Source organism: Scaptodrosophila lebanonensis, unplaced genomic scaffold, assembly GCF_003285725.1.
Source record: "Scaptodrosophila lebanonensis strain 11010-0011.00,11010-0021.00 unplaced genomic scaffold, SlebRS2 tig00000024-arrow-pilon, whole genome shotgun sequence".
NCBI lineage: Eukaryota > Metazoa > Arthropoda > Insecta > Diptera > Drosophilidae > Scaptodrosophila > Scaptodrosophila lebanonensis.
In genome coordinates, this window is record NW_022060538.1 from 19,896,959 (window position 1) to 19,915,518 (window position 18,560).

Consider the following 18,560-nt stretch of genomic DNA (forward strand, 5'->3'; position numbering starts at 1 on the left):
GTAAGCGTTTCTTCCCTTTACCAGCAAACAGCAAACGGAGCAAAAACAACAAAAAAAAAAAAGAAAAGAAAAAGAGACATCGCCGCAGGTTCGTTGACGTTTCTCCGGGTTGGTTCGGAAACCGCTGCGCCTCGCTTATCGATGGCCTGTTCAATATTTTATTAGTGTCGTTAGCTGCGACTATACACATGGCCAAATACACACACACATACGCACACACACTCACACACTGCACATACCTAGGCAGTCTGTAAGGGTCTGAACTTTCAGCTTGACTTTGATTTCTTACTTGGGCGCGCAATAAATTTTTATTTGCCTGTAGGTTAGTTAAGTTTAGTCGAGGAAATTGTTACAATTTAGCGGACTTATTTAAATGGAGCCATTTACATAAGTTCTTCTCCACAACGGCACATTATAGGTGGGGGGTACAAGTAAATTTTATTACGCATACCATACATCGGGTTGGCACAGAAAGAGATTAAAGTGCTGAAACAGTAAATTGAGTGCGTGAGCCTCATAGGGGGCTTTTCATAGAGGCGAACTTAAAATACTTATAAATATTGTATGTACCCATATTTTAATATAAAAGCCTTGCTGTCTAATTAAAGTAAAAAGATTACTTCACAATTTTACCTTATTGCAAAAAAACAATTGGAAAATTACAAAATTTGACGAACTGAATGTTTTCAGTAATGGTTTTAAAGGTATTAAGAAATATGATTAGTATTAAGAAATACTTGCCGCTGATTTATAGAATCCGTAAAGAAAGAAGAAAGAATGAAAGAAAACTACTGTGCTAATCATTTGTCATTTGAAAAGAGGATTCGCTTCAGTACTGCATTGGGTTTATGAAACCTACAGCTACAACAATTCTTTGCAGCCATAGCCCAATTGAAGTCATAGTTTAATTAAAACGATTAATACCTAAATCTACATAAATCTCTTTTATAATTATATTTTCTCTTTATCTCCCAGCAATTTCCATGATCTTCCATCAACTCTCCATTATGTAAATCATTGCATATCTACACATTTTTATAAATTAAGAAAATTATAAATTTGATTAACAAAAACATCATCCTTGTATTTGTTAACATGTTCGATGCAAATATTGTAGAATTAGTGAGTCATCTAAGTTGCTATTACTTATTTGTTTCCTTATTATTATTAATCAGATCAGATATTTTGTGAAAAATAGTTGACCCAAGCTTTAGAGACCCCGAACTGGTTACCACATCAGACTGGAATATATAAGTCAGGCTCATTGTGAAAACAGGCGAGTATGGAAAGAGGGTTCAACTTCAAACTGGTACAATGGCTTCGGAATCATATTATCTTTCCATCTTAAAAAAGAAATGATAATGGGACAAGATGATGAGTGGTAATAGAATTTAAGACAAGGTTTTAAAATATAATATATTTCAGAAAAATGAATATACATATATATGTAAGTAAAGCTGAATGTTAAAAAAGTTTATCCAAAAGCTACCATAATCGCTTGAGAGAGAGTCATATTAGCTTCAAAAAGAACCAATAATAATAGATACTAATAATAATAATATTAAAAATAATAGAACAACATCTATTGAGGTGTTAAATATATAAGGCTGTGCTCTAAAAATACAGCTTAGGAAAAGTTTTGAGATCAACGAAACACCTTTTTATTCAGAAACAAATATCTAAAACGATTAATAAATGTTAACTAAGTTTTAAATTCTTCTTTAAGCTATCTACTGTTCATTGAAGGAAAGTTCATTTGATAATATCAATAAAAACTAAATGTATTTGCTTATGAGACATACAATCTCGGCTGTACGACGATTCACAACATTTGAGCTTCTTCAAACGTTAAACAGATTAAACCTTGATAATTATAAATATAATCTCAGCAACTTGGACTACTTACTAAAACTTTATACCTATTACATATTGTGGGAAGGTACGAGTATGTATGTATGTATCCGAGCTTGTATTTAAATGCTAGAAGCAAGGAACTGTATAGTGCATAACTTTTTGTGGTGTCACATAAAAACTGCAGATAAGCTTCAACTTCTAAGTGTTAAGACATAAACATTGCCATGTCTTTATCAATAAGCTGAGCATAAAATTTATCCAAACGTCGCACTCTTAACCCAACCACCACCACCATTGAGATAGTAGTGCGCATATATTTTCATACTTTTTACAACTACGCACTAAAAATGTCTGCCATTGTCCATGGCAGAGCCCCCCTTCCCCCACTCACCCACTCCTTGCCGACTCCCACCTAAGCCAAGAGCCGAGCCATGCATTTAACTTTAAACGTTATTATTGTCGCCTGACAGTCTCCACAATTTGGCGTAATGTGTAATATTTCTTTTTTATAACCGACTACGCATCCGACGACCCGCCGCGGCGCACTTAAGGTGTGTGCGAAGGATTGGAGATGGGAGGGAGCGGAATGGAACTCTAACACAAACCGCACAAGGCACCAACCAATGCTCGACTAGAGTTATTGTGTGGATGGGGAGGGGGATGGGGGATGGGGGTATTGTGGGGATGCTCATGATAATAAAATATAAAAACGCATAGCATACTTTTGTGTGTCGCCCAAGTGAGCTTTGCGTCTGCATATGGCGTCAGCATGAAGTAAATCAATGAACAACTGCGGATATCCGTTAATATATCATTCTATTTATGAAATTTTGTATGCTCCGCACTGAAGGGTTGTCCGTCTCGGCCAAAACTTGTTTTCAATCAATTTGATATGCCGAAAGTTGCAAGCGAATAGAAAAAGGAGAAACGACGTCGAAAAATCTTCAAAATTAATTGCGCGCTCGAGTGTTACTAATTAAAAGAACTGAGCAGGTATGTTTAGTCCACGAACCAACTCACAACTCGCCCACTATACCCTTTCGATATAGCAAGTATAGTGGGGTTGTTAGAAAACCCTCGACACAAAATAAATCAATGATTAAAGAATAGTTTTTGTATGACGAACGATTGAAGCATTTGTAATGATGTCGAAGGACACAACTAAGTTACATTATTTGAAGAAAGAAATCTGTAATCTTCTTTTAATATATTAAGAAAGTTTCTGATAAGCAATTTTTGTGTTAAGTATAGAAAACTGCAGAAAACAACTGGGTCTGAACGCCTAGTTTGAAATGTGCTAAGTAAATGTACCAGAGGGTCGGAAAGCGTCGAATACCAATTACATCCAAAGCGTCTAAGAATATCAACCGATGAATAATTCGTTGGTGTTCCATTCAAATCGTCAATTGACAACTAGAGAAATTGGTAATGCTCTTGTCCTTTCTAGTAGCTTAGTTAACACCATTTTAACAGAATATTTCGGGCTCGCCAAAATCCCTTCTGGCTCAAAAACACTGCACTCGTGCTCCATCAACATTCCCCAAAAAATAAGACGCAATTGTTCCCCAACCACCGCATTCTCCTGATTTAGGTCAGTGTGTCTTCTGGCTACTAAAGAAATTGAAAAGGCCAACTCCGGGCAGTGCAATGGAACAAATTCAATGACGATAAAATAGATTTTGATGAAAAAATAAAGATTTTGAATGTTGTAACCAATGTAATCGTAAATATAAAAAAAGTATAGAGGAGACTAAAGCTGTTGAATAATTTTATAAAAAATTTAATTCCATGAATATATGTAGCTTCGATATTAGTAATTAATTATTTCAGTCACAAAGGGGAAAGATGGATAAAAGATTCTGGTAGTTCGAGCAGCTGAAAGTTTGTGTAAAAATGTTATGCGATCTTTCCAAGTTAAATGGGAGATAAGACGATGCCCCACTTGAAGGAAGAATAGATTTCGTAATTTTAGTTTTGTTTTATATCAATATCAATCGATATCATTGTAGGAAGGTATTAAAAGCAATATTGGACTGACGTTGGGTTGCCATATGTACTTGAAGATATATTTCCATTTCTTTGATGTACCCCAAAAACGATTTAGTCTAACCACTCGCTCATCGACTTCGAGGGGCAAATATCAGGAATTATTTAACACATAGGAACAGTTTCAATTTCGTGATTGAACAAGTAACGTATAAAATATTCTGGTTGTCTAAGGGTCATACAATTTTTTGAACTCTCGCTTTGTGACGACAACAATTATAGATCATAAATAATTACATAAACTCATTATAAAAAATAAGACGCTAAGAAGAAGCTTGGAATTCTGAAATTACTTTTTTAGTAAATAATTTACAACAAACTATAATATGCAAATACATTCAACATTATTTATTCATTTAAGAGTTATAATAAACAAACATAAAAGATTCTCATTATTTTAAAGTTTTTATTCTTAATAACTAAATTGAATGTGCTATATAATGTGTCCGACAAATAATATATACTTTCAAAGATAGCGGCTTCTTATCCCTAGATTGCCGCAAACTTCCACAGTGCTCTGGAATGTGGGACGACAGGTGCTGAAGGGGAGCCGGTCAGTTGGCAAGAAGCTAAGCCAAGCATTGGCAGCAGAGAAGAAAAAACCATTTAATGACTATACATCATTTCAACAATCAATCAATTTAAGAACATTTAATCCGCAAGAATCGTGTTACATGCGGCGAAGGCAACGTCCAAGCGATAGAAGCCATGGAAAAAAAGAAGAAAAAAATAAAAGCACAACGCTAGCTGGACTTGAAACGGCTTCAAATCTTGTATATTAATCAGTCTATTAGACATGATTTGTTCCAGTGCCGACAATGTGCACGATTATTCAATCAACGATGGGCTCGCTGCTCTCTTGCATTGGAACAGGGGCGGGGCGGGGAGGGGCGGGTGGTTCTGGGGTCGCTTGGGTTGCGCACAGTTGGATGCCCAGCATACGGTTGAACAGATGGGCAGTCCACATTTCTATGTGTGTGTGTGTGTGTGTGTATGGGAGAGTGTGCAAGTCATGTCTGGCATGTGGCAAGTGCCACGGGGCAAGTGTTCAGGTTGCCTTCGCTTCACAGATAACTTTCACGCTTGTGTATAATTCTTTCATTTTTTTCCAGTCATAGACTGCGTGAAGAATAGACTGTTGAAAAGGCATTTCAGTTAAGTAGGAGTTTAAGAATTGTACAAGTATCGCTGCAGACCATGTGAACTGAAGGACCTCATTTCCAGGCCTTGATTTTGATTGTTTGATATTTATAGCTTCAAACAGTTATAGATCTTAAATGTACTTTTGGACTTATTCAATTTATTTTTCATTTCAGGTAGCTGTTTTAAGTAACTTACTTAAATTCACGAAGGTCGAGTAACATCACCAAGCTGCTTATACAACATTTTAAGGACTAATTAATTAATCATTATTAATTATAATTTATCAATCTATTGCCTAAATACGTTATATGAACACTCTCCATGAGAGTCCTCCCTCTTAATAATGAGAGTCCTCCTAATGTAATGACTAGAGTAATAATTTAAAAGTAACCTGATATTTGTAACGCTAGGATAAGGTTAACAAATAAATAAATAAATAAATAAATAAATAAATAAATAAATAAATAAAGCTTAATAGAGATTCTATAGCTTTTGTGGCAACTCACAATCGGAATGTATTTTTCTGTTTTTTTTTTAATCTACAATATAAGTATAGGAGAACTAAGAATATAGACATTTTTACACATATCATCCTAATATTTGCGCTATTTAAAATAACTCCATGAATTTTAGTAAACATTTCCATGATAATTTAGAACTTATCTGAGCCATAACTCTTTTCTCATTGGTGTGTAATCCACACAGCCCCTTAAATTTCGTTTAGTTTTCATAATTAAAGAAATATATTGCTGCAATGAAATAAAAAATAGAAAACTCATCAATATCGTTTAAGTTATATTGCCAGCAGCTAGCAATGCTCATCATATGGCTTGTCATCAAAACGACACTTTGACCAACTTTACAGTCCACCAAAAAGTCATTTGTTGTTATACTTGTATATACATACACACAGCACAGCATCGACATAAACTATATATAGTACATATATCGACCTAAGTATGAAATATAAAACTACACACACACACACACACACACACACACACACAATCATTTATGTGTAGTTTTAAGTCCCGAAATGTTTGTTCATATCGTAAAGTTTTTTATGTGACAAGAGGCGAGCAAATGAAGTTGGACGCATGGCCGGCGATGGAGATGGCCATAAAAATTGATAGAAAGTCTTTAGATGGCCTTTATGGCGAGTAAACATACATATATGAATGAATATTGACAGCGAATTTTTGATGATTTCCATGTACGAGTGCATTACTTTTGTAATTTCAGCTTTAAGTAAAGGATTTAAAAATGAAAAAAAAGAGAGAGCATATAAAAAAGAAGGAAGACAAGCGCAATTGAGCAGCGGCATTTGCATATTGAAGTGACTCGAAGTGTGCAGATGGATATGCGGGCATAAGACAACAATATCCTTGCACACACACACACAGACGTACATAAGTTTCCAGCAAGGACAGGCGATAGCGCCAAGGATAACGCACATTGTATGACTTATGGCGCAACTTTTTCAAGGCAGTACAAGCCACATCAGTGGCAAGTATTCCGCTGCTGTCAACCCGTGCAGCTTTTCAATTTCATCATATAAGCACCCCCCCCCCCCCCTCCCCCCTCCTCCACCGCCCATCCGACCATCCCCCTCACCCACAACCACTCTATATCGAGCGGAACGTCAGCTGTTTGAACCGCGTTTGTCGCGCTGCGCATTCGCAAGATTTATTTTTATCGCCTACAATTTCAATTCAATCCAATTCATTTCATTTCAGTTTTTTCTTATTTTGAGCACAAAATTTTGCAGAGAATTTCGTCGAGACTTTGATTTTGGCCACAAGTGTAGCCCGTTTGTTGGAGTCGCAGTGGCAGGAGCAGATATCATTTGGTTAGCGATAAAAAAAACCAAAAAAAAAAAAACTACAAAATTTGTCTTGTTCTGGTTGCCGGCGACTTTCATCAAGGCAAGTGAGCTCTTGGCTTTATTGCCAATTGGGGTAAGTTTGAGAGGGTTGGCGACTCGTATGGGCGCTCTGCCATAAATACTAGCACATGCAGAATCCAAATATTGATATATGGCCGGAGCATGCCGGCCAAAAAGACAATTGTGCCAAAGACAAAGCTGTTACCAATTGGCAAGCACACCTATGCTTTAACTTCTTTAATTTACTTGCAAAAAATAAAAAAGTATATCATCCAATCGACGAGGATGGGATTCGAACCCACGCGTGCAGAGCACATTGGATTAGCAGTCCAACGCCTTAACCTCTCGGCCACCTCGTCACTTTCTTCGGGCAGCGCCACATACGCTACTTCCGTTATTTCGACTTACTTTCCCGCATTCTCTGCACCCTCTTATTCAGACGTTGCTTTGCCCTGACTCCGAACTTCTGAGCGATTGCTGATGACAGCGCAGACATCTTATCGGAATGAATTAGCAAAGCCCCTCCACCTGGACAGAGATAAGTAACTGGTTTCCAAGCCAATTGGCAGCATATCTCAGTCAAGTTCTGTTGGAGTGACAGCTCAAGTGTTTAAACTGAAGATATCGTTTCATTTCTGATTAGCTTTAATCTAGTTCCAGCTTTAAGTCATAAAATTGGTGTAACTTTTAGAAGAATGTGCTGTATAAATTGTTTATTGATTGGTTTCTCCCTCAATTTTTGTAGTCCCTACCTCCCTTATGAGGAAGAGCTCTTCTCAAGTACAGCATTGCTCAGCTTAGGCGGAGATTAATAAATCTTCTCCTTTTCCAGATTAACTCTTGCATTCTGCGTTTGATCAAATTTAATAAAAATCTTAAAATGTCCGCTTAGAAATTGATGGATGACTTGAAGAACTTCCTTGAGAAAATATGTGGTGAAAGGAAGACAGCTTATACAAGGTGTGTTCCAAAGTAAACAGAACTTTAAAAAAAAAAACAGAACAAATGGTTTTTTCGGAAAAATCAATTTATTTTATTCAAAATAGTCTCCTTCTGCTTCAAGCCTTTTGAATGGCCTCTACGTCTGCATAACGCTTTCCTTTCATGGGCAAATGCATTTTTCTGAAAAGGTACCATATCAGGTGAATACGGCGAGTGGTTAATGGTTAAAATGTGATTTTTGATCAAATAATCGGTCACAAGCGTCGTTCGATGAGAGCAATTTTTGGTCGTCAGTCAATTTGTGCGGAACAAACCGTGCACACACCTTTCGTAAGCCCAAATGTTCGGTCAAAATGCGATAAATCGATGTTTTGTAGATGTTCAATTCCATTTCCATCAATTTCAATGATGATTTCGGCTTATTTTTGATGAATTCACGCACAGTTTCGATGGAATTTTCGGTGATCACGAATTTTGATTGGCCGACATGTTGATCGTCATTTATGTCCTCACAACCACTTTGAAAAAGTTAAAACCACTCGTGCACTCTGCTACGGGATAGGCAATCATCGCCATAAACTTGTTCCATTGAAACGTTTTACCAATTTAAAAACAAAATTTAATGTTGGCTGTTTGTTCGAAGCCTATTTTCGCACTGATAACACAAACATACTGACACTTAAAACGCAATAATTTCACTTCCAATCGATGAAATGTCATGAAATTCTCACTGCACAATCGATAAAGATAGCAGATTCTAACGCACCAGTCGACATATAGGTAGCGCCACCAGGGGGCGCTAGATTCAAAAAGTCCTGTTTACTTTGGAAAGCACCTTGTACATACATATCTATGTACATCTAACAGCTCATTACATGATAAATGTGTAGGTCGTTTGTGTAGGTCTAGATAGTCTGGAAGGACTGTTTCACAAAACATAAATGGCTAGTGCATAAATTTAAAAGAAATTGTCTTGTCGCACTAATAAACAAATAATATAATAAAATATAATATAATATGTACTATTTATAACTTGGCATTGGAAACTTACGTCACGTCCAACTTAAGTAGAATATAACTTCAACTAAAACCATTTAGAATTCTAAACTAATATATAGTATAGTATTCTGGTACTGGACAAAGCTTTCTTGAAAAAAATATTACAAATTTCTGTGCAAATTAATTGCGTTCAGACAGGCAAACTTTACCTGCATAAGCTTCTGGCAACTCAATCGCAAAACCGATTTTTATCTTGTCTTTCTACTTCCTAGTATGTAAGATTTAGTTACAATCCCTATTAGTAATAGAGCAGTTTTTATATTAGGGCGACATTATTCTATATCTTCAGCACGAGCCACGGAAATCTATTTAAATTAATCTTTACGAGCACCATGGGCGCCAAGTCAAAGTTCTTGAACAAAATAAACTTCTGACCCGAATTAAGTCATAAAATGGCAGCACAAACGAGTTGTGGTTGAAGTCGGGCCCACAAGAGGGGCCTACAAAGATGAAGTTGCGCGCACGCGCTCTGAAATAAAGGAATCGGAATTGACGGTTTTATGAAGGGCGCGTGTAGTTTTACGATCAGCGAGTCAGTTGACTGCTGGCTGGGGCCTGTCACTATCGGGTTAACTGGGCATAAAAACGACAGGGTGGCGGCTTAAACGCTTTTACGATGCCTCTGTCCCCGCCCCCCTCCTGGGCGTGTGAGCTGCCGGCACTAAATGTCGCACATAAAAGACGCAAACGCATAAAAACAAACGGCACCAGCAAGGCTTCCCATAAGTGCCGAAAGAGTTTGATGAATGTGCTGTTAAGGCGACAGGCGGCAGGATTATGGATGGATATATCTGCAAATTGCTGCAGATGAATGGTAATGGCAACGGCAACGGCAATGGGAGAGACAGTGGCAGATGCAGAGGCAGAGGCTTGTTTAAGAGCTCCGCTAATTGAGCATAAATCAGCTGAGCGAATTTTTCAAATTTATTGCAACAATGCGAAGCGCAAAAAGTTACGCTGATACTCGTGCTTTGTGCTCTTTGAAATTCTTCCAAAGTTTAATAAAAATTGCATCGACACTGAAGCGGAAGTTGCCAACAATTTTACAAATAAAATGCAAAAAGGATACAAAAAATTACAACAACAACAACTGTGCGCTACCAGCAATCGAGCGACAAAGTGGTCAACATGCCGCAAACTTTGTTAGTTTCCGCCATCAAATCCGGCCAGGGGACTGGGCTTAGGGGACTGGCAAAGTTGTACGAGTTTGCAGAATTCTTCTAAAACATTTTTAAACAATTTAGCGCAAGAATTAAAAATCGCAAACGCAGGCAGGCACTGAAAAGGCACAAACAAAAGTTGGAGCAGTGCACAGTGCTCTAAAAACAATTATTAGTCAAAACAATTATTTATTAAAATGATAAATTTTTAACTTTTCACTATTCAAACCTATTTTTAGTGTTGTGTGTTGTGGGTCCTTCTTATTTACTGTTAAAAATCTTTCTATGAGAAATTAGAGAAATTATTATATTTTTGCCTTAATTGGTTTTCAAACTTTAGCTTTTCGTAGAGAAATACTATTTAGAAATCTTATTTATTTGGAAGGGTTTTTAGAAAATCATATTTTCTCAGAAGTGACCGTTAAATGTATGAATTTTGAAATAAAAGTAGAGAAAATTCTATTATATTGCACACATTGAGCAAAATTTGTGTGGCTTTGGAATTATTGGCAGTATTGACGAAATTCTGTAGCAGGGAACGGGAAGACACAAAAAAAAAATGGGTGTTGCCTGTGGATCAGAAGAGTCTACATACCAAGTTTGGTTAATGTAAGCTCAGACGTTCATGAAATCCAGGGGTTCATACAGACAGACTGTCTGAGAGATGGATCGCTTTCTTTTGTCATGCTGACTAAGAATATTTGTACTTTATGAGGTTGGACATGTTTCCTTCTCCCTGTTACATACCTTGCACAAATCTTATATACACTACTGGCACAGGTTATAATAATTCATACTTGTTTGTGGAAATTGATTTGTTTTTGTAATTGTTATTTCGTTCATCCACATTGAAATTTGGAACCACTGTGGCGAACAATGCGGGTCGAGTTGAAATGGGGCTGTATAGGGATGGGCTGTAAAAAAAGTTGTACGCAAAGTTTGCCGGTTATAAATTATCGTTAGTTTGTATATATATATATGTGTGTGTGTGTGTGTGTGTGTGTGTGTGTGTGTGTGTGTGCGATACCTTTGGCACTCTTTGGCGCTCGGCACTTTTTTAAGCGGAGTTTCATCTTTTCTTTTGCCATTGGCAGCGCCGTAGACTTTTGGCGCCAACGGGTTTGACTTGAACAAATTGCTGTGTCGCGTGAAGCTACACACAGATACACACACACACACACACGTGCACTCACAAACACTGATAGACGCACCCGCACGCATGACTAAAGGCCAGCAGGGCAGGCAGCAGAGGAAGCGGAAGCTGAAGCAGAGCATCCAACATCCAGCATCCAGTTGCCATAGAGTTTTTGTTCCTTTTATTTTTATGCCATCCATACCTTTTGGCTTGGCCTTTCGCACTAATGGATTATCTAAGCCTTTTAGTGGCTATTGGTTGCTCTGGCAATTGTCTGATGGCTGCGAGCCCGTTCGTTCGTTCGCTGGTGGATGGATACGGCTTCGACAGATGTGTGTTGGCCAAATCTGGCAAGAATTTCAATATATATGTATTTACATTTATGATTTTTTTGTTGGGCTATCATTTCATATGCAAATGTGTCACATTTCAAATCGGTTTATTATGCCAGTCGGTTTCTGTAAGCGTGCAATAGAAACTGTTTATGGGTTATGTCTGCAGAAGTTGGTCAAATATTTCATTTATCATGCGATGAATTTTAATGGCTTAAGTTATTAAATTAATAAATTATGAATTGCAAAAATTGGCATACGAAATTTGTTAAACAAATGGGTTTTTTGCCTTTCTTGAACAAAAAAGTATAAGCCATTTAATTAAAAGCTTTAAGAACAGTTCTGGCAGATACCCCTTACTCGTAATTGTAAGAGAATTGGGAAGTAAGCCAATGGGAAAGCAAAATACCAATTAGTGGTAAATAAAGCCTTTTTAGCTATAAGCGAGCTTCAACTCTTACACACTGAAGTTTCGGCATAGGTGAGGCCATTCTGGATGAACTACTACTTCAGGCAGATTCAACAGACGTTTTCTCAAAAACAATAAAATTAGTTATGAGGCTTTATAGGTAGAATAGGTGCAAAGCACGGTGCAATTAAATGTTGTGGAATCTAACTATGAAAGAGACATGTGGTGTCCTTAAAATGCGCATAGTTAATAAACATCAACTAGTTCCGACCATGTCAGAAATATTTCGACAAACCATTTGAGGGCACGATCAAAAAATGACAAGCAGCCGGACTCATATAGTAAATTGTTGGGATGTCTTAAAGAACCATGTGAACAACATTTTGAAGTCCAAAAATGTGGGTGTTATCTCCATGTTGCCCAATGTGCTTATACCAGAGCTCAAGATTCGGCCTGTAGAACTTATGTACATATTTAGCTTGATATGGGTAAGGTCCTTGCCTGTAAGGTGTGCCCCCTAAACGAGCCTTATTAGATTACTTTTAATTTCCAGTTTTAAATATGAGGTAACATTGATATTCCAAAATTATGTAGCTTTTTATTTTTTTGTTTATAATTATTGTTTTGCATGTGTCTAACACTAGAGCAAGCAACTAAGAGCAACAATTGAGAAACAAATCCAATCCGACTTGGATTCTTTTTGATTATCTAAAAACCTATTTCTAATTAGCTCCACTGATCCCCAAATTCTTTTTTAGTTTATTTCAACACAACGGCTGCTCAGCGCTAATTGCACTTTCCAGTAAGCTCCTCTTGCATTTTAGAATACATGCTGTTTATATAATACTGTTGTAACAGAATATAATTGGAATAATTAATGTATATTGCTGATAAAAGTACAGAACTCAAAAATGCGTTTGTTAAAGTCAAACAAAATTTCATTCCTTTCTAATTTTAATTTTAATTTTAAATTGTGATTGTAGAAATAGGTTTAAGAAAACTCCACTCCATATCTAAGGCCATCTAGTCGTAGAAGCCTCACAACAGTCGTCTGAGAAGCGAAACCAAAAACTACAATCAGTTTTGTTTTCAAATGTGGAGTCTGTTTCTTCAACCATAAGGCTCGCCAGACAAAGTTCGCATACTTGGGCTATCAGAGTAGCGCCAGACACAAACCGGCACACATATACATACATACATGTGTACTAAGCGACTTATTAACCGATATGCCACGTACTTAAATATGTACATATGTACAGATGTGGAGTATAGCTTCGATAAGCCAGAAAATTTTTACAAATTCTGGATTAACAACACGTATAACTTAGTGTGGCTGATTAGAGAATGTTTTATCCTAAATATTATAATTTTAATGCTTTTGAAAGAAATTAGTAATTTTTTTGTCGTTACAAAGTTTTTCAAAAACAAGGAAGTTGCCCAAAAGCAATAAAATTAAATTTATTGGGGGGGTTGGCGACCAGAGAAGTATGGTGTGCCGATTACAGAGTATGCCATCGGAATGAAATGGTTGCGAAAATTTGCGCGTTGATCGAATTATCGAGTTCACACTGTATTTATTATATAGTCGTAGAGTCAGGACGGATCTATAATTAAAACAAAGAAGCTGGTAAATGCATGTTTCCGCATCTGCCCAAGAACGTTACATGCAATTGCACAGCAACAAGCACAAACATACATATGCACATACATACATGCATACATGCATATACACCCCACATGTGTACATATACAGTTGTAATTGTAATCAGCAAGGCCGAGAAACGTACACAGAACTACACACGCCCCCCAGCACCCTACCACTTCCACAAATGAGTGCAGACTCTCGTACTGTTTACAACAACAAACACAAACGCATGATTATTTATAGTAATCAAACATGTGAGTGAGTTGTGTGTGTGTGTTTGTGGCTGGGCGTGTGTGTTTGTGCATATTACAAGAGATAATGAATATGACGAGCGAAACAAAAATTTTCCAATAGCCGCAGCAGCGCTGCAATTGAAACGGCAGCAGAGTAGGGGCAGCGGCAGCAGCAGCAGCAGAGACCGCTCGACAGGTTCAATGTAATCATCAAAAGTGCAGCCACGTGCATGTGTGTGTGCGTGTGTGTAAAACAGACAGAGAGAGAGAGAGAGAGAGTGAGTCAGAGAGGAGAGAGGGCATGCATTGGTGGGCAAGTGTCAGCGCACTTTTGATTCGGTTACCATGCGATTCTGCGACAAGAACAAAAAGGTCAGTGAGTGGCAGGCAGCGCTTAAAGTAGCTGATAAAACAAATGATAAGATTGATAAGCGCTTTATTGTGATTGTGTGTGCGTGTGTCTGTATATTTAATCTGAGCATAACTAGTTTCTGTATGTGTTTTACTATCACGCCACTATGCGCCCCCAAAGGCGTTTTGTTCATTGCTAAGACGTTTCCGATGACGTCGACAGCCTGCGATTTTCCACTGCAACTGAAACCTTATCGACGATGTTGATGAACATACATACATATATATATGTATATAAATAGATTTGAATACCTTGCCTGCATTAACCTACATATACACGTAGTTGTGAGGCTCTAAATTGTGCATTGATTCAATAAAAAAACGCATTAAATTAACAAAAGTAACTTTTATTTTGCATTCAAATAAATATTCCAAAATTGATCTTATATGTGAATTTAACTATTACTTACTAATAAATATGTACTTCTTCAAGCAAATTTTCTTGGTATAAGAATAGTCGAGCTGACCTTTCTTTTGTCATTTTAAGGCAACTGTTGAAGTTCAGATTTTTTAATTCTTTCTGACTATGATTAGTAATTGTCAAACTTCTTTCATCCTCGCAATAGATCTTTGAGGAAGTATAGTACATACAGCTTCAGAAGTAACCCTTAAAGTGACCAAGAACCAGTATTGTGCTTGTTTGTGCCATTACTGTGTCTGCAGCTGCCCTCGTCCGTCCCTTGTCAATCGAGTTCATGTCACAGCTTTGCCCGTCAACTCGAGGTTGAGTTGAGTTCCTCAATCCCACATTCTTGCTCACACTCACATTATAATTATAGATATGCTTTTGCTAAAAGAAGAACAGACAAAACAAAAGCGCAACATAATGGCAGCATAAGCACAAAGAGGAAATATAAGTTGTGATCGGTACAGAAGTCTGGGGTTTCAGATAAGACAAAGCATTTAATTAACAGGTTTTTTTTATAATGACATAAATGGGTCAAATATAGAGGCAAGCGACCAACAAACATATTCCAGAAAGACACTGGCTATACATTTTCCGAACAAAGCTACACTGAGCTTAAAGGTTGTATAGAAATAATTCCCGTTTCAGAAATCAGAGAACTTAAAAAAATTGATTTTTTATAATCATTAGCTTTATGGCAAAGTTTTTCAATTCAAATAAAACGTAATAATTTAAACGCATAATTTAATAATTTTCTGTTCAGTATAGATTCGTATAGATTGTAGACCTTCCTCTTCGATTTTACGCTCTCTAAGGTGAAGTGAAGTGCAACAAATGCGGGAAAATTGTGGTTAAGCTTTCTAAAGTAAAGGTTTTAGTTTAAATTTGTTTTCGTTGTTAAGATTTCAGATTGTAAACCTATTTAAACTTTCTATGGAAGAGCTCGAGCAGTGCAAAAAAGTGCTAGTTAAGAGAAATGCTTTAAATGTTAAAAGTCAAATTTTAAATGAAATCTGTTTCCGTTGTAGTGTGTATTTTAAGGGAAGAGCCCACCCAGAGCTTTAAGTTCCTTATAATATTCACTCAAATTAAATGACATTTGAAATGGAATTGTAAAATAATCTTTGTTCAACATTTTCATCAACTTTTTTGCGGAGTGTATTAAGGGGGGCACTTGTTGATAAACCCACGAGTGTTGTAAGTGGTCAGCGCATTCATAAAGCGGAGTTGCTGCTGCCATTGATGATGATGTGTTAATGTGAATGATTATGTGTTGATATGCTGCCTATTATGTCATTATACTTGTATTGTATAATACGCATACCTATGCATGTACTCGTATGTTGTATGCCACGCTGATGTTGCTAAGCACTTGCATACAGCTTCTGGTCCTTTGGTCGTTATGTCGCCAGTGAAACCCAAGCTTGGACCCACTCTTCAAACAATCGAAGTAATTAAAGGGGGGCAGAAAACTTAGTAATCTAGAGAGGACAGAGAAAAAAATTAGATTTTGAGCGACAGGCAGCCTAAGTCGGTGGCACGGGTGAAATGGGAGGGCGTGGGAGGACAGTTCGAGCGACAAACGTTAATAGGCTATTACCATATTGTGTGCATACATTACACGTGTATATAACAAATACAAGTACATATACATAGCCACACACATACACACATATGTACATACATCGCTATAGAGACGACGCTACACCATACAACGCCCAAGGACGCGCAGCCCAACAACCACCAACAAAGACCGTCGGCAAAGCTGAGCAATCGCCTGCCAAAAAGCCGACGGCTGGGACTCAAAAGGCTCGCGCTGGATCGAGGACTGGGCAACGGCACCTCCAGGGGCGCACGAAACACCCAACGAAGTGCAGAGCCAGCCAGCCAGCGAGCAATTAAACGTCACTAAAAAGAGGCGACCTATTGGAGCGCCGCACGCGCTGCGCAGACTCCTGCCAGATCGCAGTGGACACACCCACCGGCCCGGAGGCAACATTAACCAACGGTTAACGGCCGCAGCCGACCGCAAACAGCCCGAAAAGTGTGTCAAGAAACTGCCAAGCATGTGTACATATACACACAAATATATATATATAAGTATTTACCTGCTGCAGGCGAATTCCTGCGCATCCTGCCAGCTCGCTCTAACGCCCAGGAATGTGTGAGCGAGCAGGCGAGTGTTTGAAATGGGGGGTTGGGGTGAAACTTGTGAAAAGTTTCGTGTAAGAAGGATATGCCAGACGTAGTGAGAGAAAACTTACGCCGTCGTTTCGCCGCGTGCCTGTGTGAGTGTTAAGGGAGAGTATTGCCTGAGAGTAATAATGTTTAGAGAGTTTGTGGAGCGTAAGTCGGCGCCTGAAGTGGACTCAGATTCCTACAAGTGGTCTTGGGGCAGGCCCAGCTACCGCGAAATTTAGCCTAATAGTCATTATTATTCATAAAATCAGGTATCATTCGCATTAACGGAAATCAAGAAACTTGGTTAGGATTTGTAAGTACAGCGCAACCAAATATAGCTTTCAACACTTGACAAAGAGGGTTTTGATGATTTTTGATTTTTCTACAATGACAAGATTGAGATCAAGAGGATTTAGCGTACAGTCCAACTGTTTAGAACAAGGCAGCTGAATTTTCGACACAGCTTTACATTTTATGGTGAAAATAGGAGTACGCTACTTGTATGCTATCAATAAATTTTATTAATTCACCCTGAGATCCGCTTTCCATAAAAATTGCGCATACGCCCAGTAGTACCTATTGCGATTTTGCATATGTATTTAAATATGTTGTAAATATTCTTTGTTGTCTAATCTTCATTCTTTCAAAACTGTAAGTTATATTTACAAAAGTAAAAGTATGTTTATTTAAATATATATAGAAAATAGTAAGTATTAGTTGTGTAATTTCGATTCTGAACACAAAAACGGTTTGTAAGTTTTAAAGATTAGAATCTAACCTTAATGTCCTGTATTACACTTGGTTCGATCCGGCTTGCACAAGTTCCAATGCACAGGTCTTTCCTCCAATTCCTTTAGTGAATTGCTTAATGAAGACATTTTGGAAAGAAAGAAATATCATACAGTTGATTGGCACTCCCACTAAATACTTGTAGTCTGGGGAAAAAAATGTCTATTTCAGAACTCAGTTGTGGCGGGAAAAAGTAAAAAGTACTTTAGCATATCCACAAAGTGAAATAAATAGCATTGGGTAATCTAGGAGCCTTTGCGGATCTAGTTCCAAAGATCGTTTTTCTAACGCAACTGAGAGGCCAAACGAACTAAAGGAAATTCTAACTCAGCTCAAGCTATGAGGGATACTGTATTTTGTAAATGCGTTGAATGTTCAGTCTGATAAGTTTTTGGGAATTCGCAAGTTCTACACAATCCACTGCTCTTTTCTAATTCATTTTATAGTATTTTTGAAGGTTTGTTTGTGTGTTGGCCTGCCTATCTGTCAGAATAGTATGTGTACATAGCTATTTGTTTGTTGGCTTATACTCTTTGGCCATATGTATGTAGTAGGTAGATAGCGAGCATGGCGCAGATTTTATGGTTATTTCTATCTGCTTTCATTCTTTTGCTGCTTAGTTTTTAGCCACACACAAATAGACAAACCTACCTACACACATATATACATATGTATGTCTGTATGTACATTTGAACATTCACGGTGTTCTTATTTCTATTTTTTTATTTTACAATTTTTAACGACGCAATAGCCGCGACGCCAGCAGCGAGCAGCGGCCAGCGCGTCAGAGAGAATATAATAAAAAAAACCACGTTTTTGCGCTACTTTTCCGCATCTGTGGCGCTCGGCATGTGAGCGTAAATGTCTGTATCTGTGTGTATGTGCTGGCTGTACGAGTATGCGTGTGATTTCATACCACATTAGGTAAGG

General features: G+C 37.6%; 1 non-coding gene across 1 annotated transcript; it reads right to left on the reverse strand.

The window, feature by feature from the left end:
• Positions 1-7,205: 7,205 nt before the first annotated feature.
• On the reverse strand, positions 7,206-7,287 carry Trnas-gcu. The gene has a single exon. It is a non-coding gene; the product is annotated as a tRNA-Ser (tRNA).
• Positions 7,288-18,560: the final 11,273 nt, after the last annotated feature.